Source organism: Canis lupus, chromosome 4, assembly GCF_011100685.1.
Source record: "Canis lupus familiaris isolate Mischka breed German Shepherd chromosome 4, alternate assembly UU_Cfam_GSD_1.0, whole genome shotgun sequence".
Taxonomy (NCBI): Eukaryota; Metazoa; Chordata; class Mammalia; order Carnivora; family Canidae; genus Canis; species Canis lupus.
The window spans coordinates 4,943,234-4,953,040 of record NC_049225.1 but is presented as its reverse complement, the minus strand read 5'-3'; positions in this window follow the sequence as shown (position 1 = coordinate 4,953,040).

Below are 9,807 nucleotides of genomic sequence, written 5' to 3'. Positions count from 1 at the left end.
GTCATGTGAGGACACAATGAGAAGACAGCCATCTGCAAGTCAGGAAAGAAGTGCTCATCAGGAATCAAATTTGCTGGAAACTTAACCTTGGACTTGAGCCTCCAGAACTGAGAAAATAAACTTGTTTATTTCCCTAAGCCGCTTGATTTAGGGTATTTTGTTGGCAGCTCAAGCCAACAGTAACAAGTAAATCCTAGAAGTGGAATTGCTGAGTCATATGGTGACCTTGTTTTACATTTTGAGTAGGGAATATATACTTAAGATATAACCCCTTAGGTGTACAAAATCTATATAAAAATATATTTACTACAGCATTACATATAATAGACAAAAGTAACAAATGTCCATCAACATAAATTGATTAAATCACAGTCTATGAATGTGGCAAAACTATCTATATACTATAAGGATATATGAATATAGATGTAGATACTTATAAGTATTAGCAAAATACTTTTTTTCTTTTTTCTTTTATTGATTTATTTCTTTTTTTTTAAGATTTTACTCATTCATGACAGATACAGAGAGAGAAAGAGAGAGAGAGAGAGAGGCAGAGACATAGGCAGAGGGAGAAGCAGGCTCCATGCAGGGAATCCGACGTGGAACTCAATCCCGGGTCTCCAGGATCACACCCCAGGCCGAAGGCAGCGCTAAACCACTGAGCCACTGGGGCTGCCCTGATTTATTTCTTTTACAGATTTTATTTATTTATTCATGAGAGACACAGAGAGAGAGAGAGAGAGGCCGAGACACAGGCAGAGGGAGAAGCAGGCTCCATGCAGGGAGCCCAATGCAGGACTCGATTCCAGGACTCCAGGATCACACCCCAGGCCGAAGGCAGACACTTAACCGCTGAGCCACCCAGGCGTCCCAGCAAAAAACTTTTTTTACCAATAGAGAAATGTTATTGATCCATATCACGTCGTACTATTAATAGCAAATAGAGTTATAATGAAATATTATAAATAATTATGTATTACCATAACAGCAATAAAATTATTGGAATTAGCAAAATGCTGAAATACATAATGAGACTTAATACTATATTTAAGAATTAGGCCATAACTTACAGCTTATATTCAAGAGTTCTAAATTTTTTTAAAGACTTTAATGTCTGTATAACACACAATGAAGAAAAAAGACCAGTTGGTTTCATTAATCAAATGGAGAAATAAATAAGCTGATGAAACGTCAATAGTACCTGCCAACAAATTTCATACTAAAATCATTTGCTTTGGGACACCTGAGTGGCTCAGCAGTTGGGCGCCTGCCTTCGGCTCAGGTCATGATCCCAGGATCCAGGATGGAGTCCCGCATTGGGCTCCTGGAATCCCGCATCTGGCTCCCTGTGAGCCTGCTTCTCCCTCTGCCTGTGTCTCTGCCTCTCTCTCTCTCTCTCTCTCTCTCTCTCTCTCTCTCTCTCTCATGAATAAATAAAATAAAATAAAATTTGCTTTACTTTCTGGTAATTGAATTTGATAATATCCAACTATTTTTACTAAGCAAAATACTTTTTTTGAGATATTTGTGTTGTTCTGTCTCTCTTTTTCCCATCCTTAATTCCAGAAAGGTAGCCAGGCCATTTTGTGCTTTCTTGGCTCAGGGAAGTATTATGATTATCAAACTAAAAGAAACTTCTTGCAAGATACCTCCTTTTCTGAATTAATTTTCCTGAAGCCTGAGTCTGTGGAAGGAGTCAGGCTAGGTATCCTGGAAGAGGGCCACAGAAAAATGGAACAGTGACTTTAAGGACAAAGAGAAAAGAAAGGAGAGGAGAGATTCTGGAAGGGGAACAAAAGCCAGGAGTTCCCATAATTGTTGCTAGTGTTCCGGGGGATGAGCAAGATTTTAGAGGATGGACTGGACATCCCCTCTCCCTTCCATATGAAGTTTTCAAGGATGCAAACATTCAGTCCATAAACCCAAGAGAAATGAAAAACATATCCAGGGATACCTGGATTGCTTAGTCAGTTAAGTGTCTGACTCTTGATTTTGACTTAAGTTATGAACCCAGGGTTGTGAGATTCAGCTCCCTGTCAGGCTATGTGCTCAGCACAGTCTGCTTGTCCCTCTCCCTCTGCTCTCCCCTCCTCATCTCTCTTCTCTAAAATAAATAAATAAAATCTTAAAAAATATATCCATGCAAAACCTTGTGCACAAATGTTCATAGCAGCATCCCCATGACAAGGAAGCAGAAAGGTGCTAGACTTTGAAGCTATTGTTATTAGCTTTAACAATAACTTGTCCATGGTGTTACAAAGCCTAGAAATGAGATGACCTCAGGTACCTCCTAAATCTAAAAGCTGGTAAAGTGGCCCCAAGTCTGACTAAGATCAAACTTTTTGCTAGCCCTGTGAGAATAAGGTAGAGGAAGAATATTCATCCTCTTCATGGGTGGCTCAGTTAAGTATCCGACTCTTGATTTTGGCAGAGGTCATTATCTCAGGGTCCTGGGATTGAGCCCTGCATCAGGCTCCCTGCTCAGTAGGAAATGTGCTTGTCTCCCTCTCTCCCTCTCTCTCTCTCTCTGCCCCTCCCCGACTTGCATTCTCTGTTTCTCTAAAATAAATCTTTTAGAAAAAAAAGAATATTCATCCTTTTCAAAATGCTAGACTGAGTATAAGTGTTGATTCTTTTTCCCCTTTGGGAGAATACTAAAAGGAAAGTGAGAGAATAAAAAGGCTAAAATATCAAAATAACATTGAGAATGGAAGGGCTCTGCTAGTGGATGAGAAATTTCAAAAAAAAAAATTCTGGAATACAGAAAGCAGATGACTGATTAATGAAAGCAGTGTGGATAGCCATAGTTAAAAACATGTAGAGAAAAGATTAGGGCTGACATAGGATCCAATAGGCTCAGCAGAATAAGATGTATAGGCAGAATAATGCCCCCACCAAAGATGTCCGTGTCTTCATCCTCAGAACTGTAAACATGGTATGTTATATGGCAAAGGGGAGTGGAGGTTGCGGATGAAATTAAGATTGCTAATCAGATGACCTTAAAATAGAAAGATGATCCTGAATTGCCCAGGTGGACAAATGTAATTACAAGGACTTTTTCAAGTGCAAGAGGGAAGCAGATGGAGAGTCAGAGAAGATGTGAAGATGGAAATGAGGTCAGAGTTATGTGATATGGAAAGGACTCAATGCACCATTTCTTTTCTTTTCTTTTCTTTTCTTTTCTTTTTTAAGATTTCATTTATTTATTCGAGAGAGAGAGAGTGAGAGTGAGAGGCAGAGACACAGGCAGAGGGAGAAGCAGGCTCCATGCAGGGAGCCCCACATGGGATGCGATCCTGGGTCTCTAGGATCAGGCCCCAAGTGAAAGGTGGCGCTAAACCGCTGAGCCACCTGGGCTGCCCCTTAATGCACCATTTCTGACCATGAAGATGGAGGAAGGGGACCATGAGCCATGGAATACAGGTGGCCTCTAGAAACAGGAGATGGCAAGGAATGTATTTTTGGCTGGAGCCTCCAGATAGGAACACAGCCTCGCTAACACCTTGATATAGCCCAGGGAGAAGTGTTGGACTTCTTTAGAACTATGAGAATAAATTTGTTGTTTTAAGCCACTAAAATTGTGGTAATCTGTTAGATCAGCGATAGGAAACTAACTGGAACAGTGCTATGCTTGTCAACAGAGGTTTGAAGGGATAAATATGGATGAAAACAGGAATTAATTGATGGTCTGTAAATAAAAGAACGCATTCCCCTCACTACTTCTTTCTTGTACCCCAGTGGGGAAACTAAATCATCGTTGCCAGGAATATATCCCTAAACAAAAAAGTAAGACATCTTCTTTGGAGAGCTAGAAGTCAGTTTCTTTCTTTTTTCTTTTTTAAAAGATTTTATTTATTTATTCATGAGAGAGACACACAGAGAAAGAGAGAGGCAGAAACACAGGCAGAGGGAAAAGCAGGCTCCACACAGACAGCCTGACGTGGGACTCAATCCAGGGTCTCCAGGATCACGCCCTGGGCTGCAGGCAGCGCCAAACTGCTGCGCCACCAGGGCTGCCCTAGACGTCAGTTTCTTTGAAGAATTTGGGCAACTGGCAAAGATGTTGGTGTCAAAGAGCTACACTCTTCTATTTGGTATTTAGGAGCCTCCCTGGAGCATGACGGTTGTTCCTTTCCTGCTCACATGACAGTGAGACTTACCATCAGGCAGTCTTGCCCACAGAAGCCAAGCTCCTGCTAGCTCCAATTTAGAATTTCTACTGCGTCATTTTGTGGTATAATTGGACTACCAGAAACTTTCACATTTATAGAGCATCTGCAGTATAACACAGAAAGACCAGGGTTAAAAGAAAAAAAAAAGGAAACAAAAACAAAAAAATTTCATTTAAAGGAAACAAATAATTAAGGAACTGAGAAAATCTTAAAATAAGACAAATCATAGTCTTAAATAGTATAATTGGAGAAATTTAAAAGATATTGAATTGACTCTATGACAGATGTTATTTACCTACCCAGAAATCATTACTTGCTTTTTCCTATGGAAAGAACTCTAATGTTTTCTCCGTGTTTCATGGTCAGATGCTTTGGGGGGGAGGGGCAGAATTCTTTTTCTGAGGAGGTCAATCTTTTTCTCTTAAGATCTTCAACTAATTGGATGAAGCCCACCTATACTAAGGAGGGCAATCTGCTTTATTGAACACTACTGATTTAACTGTTATTCTCATCTAAAACATGCCTTCATAGCAACATCTATACTAGTGTTTGACCAAATATCTGGGTGTTATGACCTAGTCTAAGTCAATACATATAATTAATCTTCACAACCAGTATGCTAAGGGGAAAAGTTGCCACATCAGAAGGTCCCAAAAGTTCTTAAGAAGAATACCTACCACTGTGGAACATCTCCATGGAAGACTGACTCTTCCTTGCAGTGGGGCTAGGAGGAGGACCAACCCTGAAGAAGATTGTAAAATTACAATGAGACAATTTTCTTTTGCTTTCGTTTTCTACTTAATTTATTTTTAATTTATTTTTAAATTAAAATTCAATTAATTAACATACAGTGTATGTTTCAGAGTAGAGGTCAGTGATTCATGAGTCTTATATAATACCCAGTATTCATTACATCACATGCCCTCCTTAATACCTATCACCCAGTTACCCCATCTCCCCACCCACCTCCCCTCCCGTGATCCTTAGTTTGTTTCCTATAATTAAGAGCTTCTTATGGTTTGTCTCCCTCTTTGATTTCATCTTGTTTTATTTTTTCCTCTCTCTCCATGATCCTCTGTTTTGTTCCTTAATTTCCACATATGAGTGAGATCATATAATCGTCTTCCTCTGATTGACTTAGTTCACTTAGCATAATACCCTCTAGTTCCATCCACATCATTGCAAATGGCAAGATTTTGGTTTTTTTCTGATGGCTGAGTAGTATTGCATTGCATATATAAACAACACCTTCTTTATCCATTCATCTGTCAGTGGTCATCTGGGCTCTTGCCATAGTTTGGCTGTTGTGGACATTGCTGCTCTAAACATTGGGGTGCAGGTGGCCCTTCAGATCACTACATTTGTATCCTAGGGGTAAATACCCACTAGTGCAATTGTTGTGTCATAGGGTAGCTCTATTTTCAACTTTTTGAGGAACATCCATACTATTTTCCAGAGTGGCTGCACCAGCTTGTGTTCCCACCAAAAATGTACAAGGGTTCCCTTTCTTTGCATTCTCACCAACATCTGTCATTTACTGACTTATTAATTTTAGCCATTCTAACTGGTGTGAGGTGGTATCTCATTGTGGTTTTGATTTGTATTTCCCTGATGCCAAATGATGTGGAGCATTTTTTCATGTGTCTGTTGGCCATTTGTATGTCTTCTTTGGAGAAATGTCTGTTCATGTCTTCTGCCCATTTCTTTTTTTTTAAGGTTTTATTTATTTATTCATGAGATATATATATATATAGAGAGAGAGGCAGAGACAGAGGGAGAAGCAGACTCCATGCAGGGACTCGATCCTGGAACGGTGGGGCCACGACCTGAGCCAAAGGCAGATGCTCAATTGCTGAGCCACCCAGGCATCCTTTCTTCCCATTTCATGATTGGATTATTTGCTCTTTGGGTGTTGGGTTTGAAAGTTCTTTATAGATTTTGGATACTAGCCCGTTACCTGATATGTCATTTGCAAGTATCTTGAAGATATTTGCAAAAAATATCTATTTTTTTAAAGATTTTATTTTTAAGTAATATCTACACCCAACATGGGGCTCAAACTCATGATCCCAAGATCAAAATTTACACACTTCACTGACTGAGCCAGTCAGGCTGATTTTGTTTTGTTTTGTTTTAGATTTTATTTATTTTTATTTATTTGCGAGAAAGAGAGCATGACTGAGGGGAGGAGCAGAGGGAGAAGGAGAAGTAGACACCCCACTGGCAAGGAGTGGGATGCAGGGTTCATTCCTAGGACTCTGGGATTATGACCTTAGCAGAAGGCAGACACTTAACCAACTGAGACACCCAGGTGCCCCTGATTTTGTTTTCTTTAATAAATATTTCTCAGAATGTGCCTATGAACAATTATTCATAGCCTCAACTTTCATAGTGTCTGATTAGACACTAATAAAATCAAATAAATCTCCTGAAATTAAGTGGACTTACCTGACCTTGATCTTCTTTCAAGTTACCCCGCAACTCCAAATGGCTTCTGTACTAACATAGTTGTCATGGTCCCAATAACAAAAACCAAGAAATTGTATGCAGACACTGAGAAAGTATGCAGCAGCAGAAGAACAGGCCAAGACAGATAACCAGGAAGGGAGCAATCAAAGGAGTAAGGAACTCAGGAAGGAAGAAGAGACCAGGTAATTAAAAAGAATGGTGTTCTTAATCTGGGATCCATGGACTCCTTTGGGGCCTATTAATAGGCCTGAAGGGATTGATTAATGCCTGGAAATTATGGGGAAAATTTTTAAATTTTTATTTATTCATGAGAGACACACAGAGAGAGGCAGAGACATAGGCATAGGGAAAAGCAGGCTCCCTGCATGGAGCCTGATGTGGAACTCGACCCTAGGGCCCCGGAATGATGACCTGAGCCAAAGGCAGACACTCAACCACTGAGCCACTCCGGTGCCCCAAAAAAGAGGAATAAGAAGGGGAAGGGGGAGGGGAAGAAGGAAGAGAGGAAGGAGTAGAAGGAGGGGAAGGAAGAGAGGAAGAAGAGGAAGAAAGAACCACTAGAATTGGGATATCTGGTTTCCAGGAGTGAACTGTTATAGTGTAATGCAGGAGAGACATCCAATAAGATAGTGACTAAAAAAAAAAAAAAAAAGTTCATAAAATATGGCAGATCTGTTCTTTGAAGAGTCATTTAGCTTTGTTCCTTCAACTTCTTTTCCACTTCAACTCATGCCAGTCTGTCTTCTGATTCCAAGACTATCAAAACTGCTCTTGTCAAGGGGACACTGACGTTTATCTTGCAAAATCTAGTGAGTAGTTCTCTCTCTTCATCTTACTTGACTTCTCAGCAGGCAAACCCCCAGTCTTCAAGTTTTGCACCTACCTTTCTGGCTTAACCACCATTTTCTTTAAAAAAAAAAAATTCCATCTTGTGCCTTGAACTCATGATCCTTTTTTTTTTTTTTTTAAGATCTTATTTATTTATTCACAAGAGACACACAGATAGAGAGGCAGAGACATAGACAGAGGGAGAAGCAGGCTCCATGTAGGGAGCCCGACATGGGACTCGGTCCCGGGACTCCAGGATCATGCCCTGGGCCAAAGACAGGCTCTAAACCACTGAGCCACCCGGGATCCCCCCTTTTTAAATTTTTTAAATTTTTTAAATTTTTAATTTTTAATTTTTTTTGAACTCATGATCCTAAGATTGAGAGTCACATGCTCTACATACTGAGCCATCCAAGCATCCCTAAGCCATTATTTTTGTGTGTGTGCTCTAGATGAAATGACTGTAATAGTTCATAAGTGACCTGTCTGTTCACTGTCTTCCCTCTTAACTCTCCCTCTGCCCTGCGTCCCATCCGTGATAACTTGCAACTAGAAAGATCTTTAAAAACTGTTAAGTCAGTATTTCCTACTTAGGAATCTTCATATTTGCTCTTCCTTCATATTTTCCTTAGGCCTGTAATGCTCTTCTTCTATTTTTTAAAAAGATTTATTTATTTATTTATTTGAGAGAGAGAGAGAGAGAGGGAACCTGAGTGCACACGCTCCAGTGGGGAGGGGGGCAGAGGGAGAGAATCTTTAAGCAGCATCGCTGTTCAGCGAGAAAGCCAATGCAAGTCTCAGTCCCTGCAAGTCTCAGTCCCACAGCCCATGAGATCATGACCTGAGTGGAAATTGAGTCTGGAGTTCAACTGACTGAGGCACCCAGGGGCCCCTCAGTTGTTGTTTTAACATTGCTGGATCCTTCTTATCTTGCAGCTATCAGTTCAAGTACCATCATGAAAGTTGTCTTCCTCACGTTTTTTGTTTTTGATTTTTTTTAAGATTTTATTTATTTATTTGAGAGAGATATTATAGAGGGGGTAGGAGAAGCAGACTTCTCACTGAGCAGGGAGCCCAATGCAGGACTCAATCCCAGGACCCTGGGATCATGACCCCAGCCGAAGGCAGACACTCAACCAACTGAGCCACCCAGGCACCCAAGTTATCTTCCCCTTACCTTTCTACTCTAAGTTGGTTACATCTTATTATAGTACCCTCTATTTCCTTTATTGCACTTATCACAATCTGAAATTATTTATTTCATTTATGTATCATCTGTCTCACACCATTAGAATGTAAGTGTCCCAGGACTGGAACACTGCATCTCTTTTTCACTGCTAGATCTCCAATGCCTAAAAAATGGTATTTGGTGCAGAGCTGGCACTCACTAAATATTTAGCAAATGCACCAATGGTGAGATTCAAAAGAGATTCCATTGAAAATATTCAGTACTTTAAGTTTGAGGTTTTTCTATAATATTTTAAATATGGCTTCAATTTTTATTTATTTTTAAAGATTTTATTTGTCTATTTATTAGAGAAAGAGAGAGAGCAGGGGGAGGAGCAGAGGGCAAGAGACAAGCAGACTCTGCACTCAGCACAAAGCCTGACTCAGGGCTTGATCTCATGATCCTGAGACCATGACCCTAGCCAAAATCAAGAATTGGAAGCTCCATTGACTGAGAACCCAGGTGCCCCTTAAATATGACTTTTACAACAAAGGTTGAGAATCAGTCCTATCAACATTTGCTGTAGAGAAATCAAGGGATAAGGGGACTGAGAAATCACCTTGGTGATTTGAAGTCAATGGTGAAGCCAGAAGGCCAGGCTGAAAGGGATAAAAGTGAAAAGGAGGTAAAGAATGAGAAATAGAATGTACATTCCTCTTATAGGGAGAGATTCAGCAGAGAAAGCAGTTCAAGTAGATAACATAGTTGAGGTAGGATAAATGTGACAAGAAAAGGATTGAAGGCAGAGGCATCATTATTTCACTATAGACCAAACTGGGCAAATATTGTCACAATTTGGTGGAGAGAAGAAAGTATTTTACAAAGAAAAAGAAGATTTATGCTTTTTGTATCTGTTGTGGGGTGGTCTGAATTTGGCAGATGCCAAATAATTTTCAAGAACTGTCTTTTCTCAGGCAAAAGACAACTTAAAAACCTTCATGTTGGGGTACTTGGGTGGTTTAGTCAGTTAAGCATCTGCTTTCCTCTCAGTTCAGGATCCCTGGGTCCTGAGATGGAGCTCCCTTTCCCTCTGCCTGTCCCCCTGCTTGTGCTTGCTCACCCGCTTTCTCTCTCTGTGTCAAATCAATCAATCAACCACTCAATCTTAAA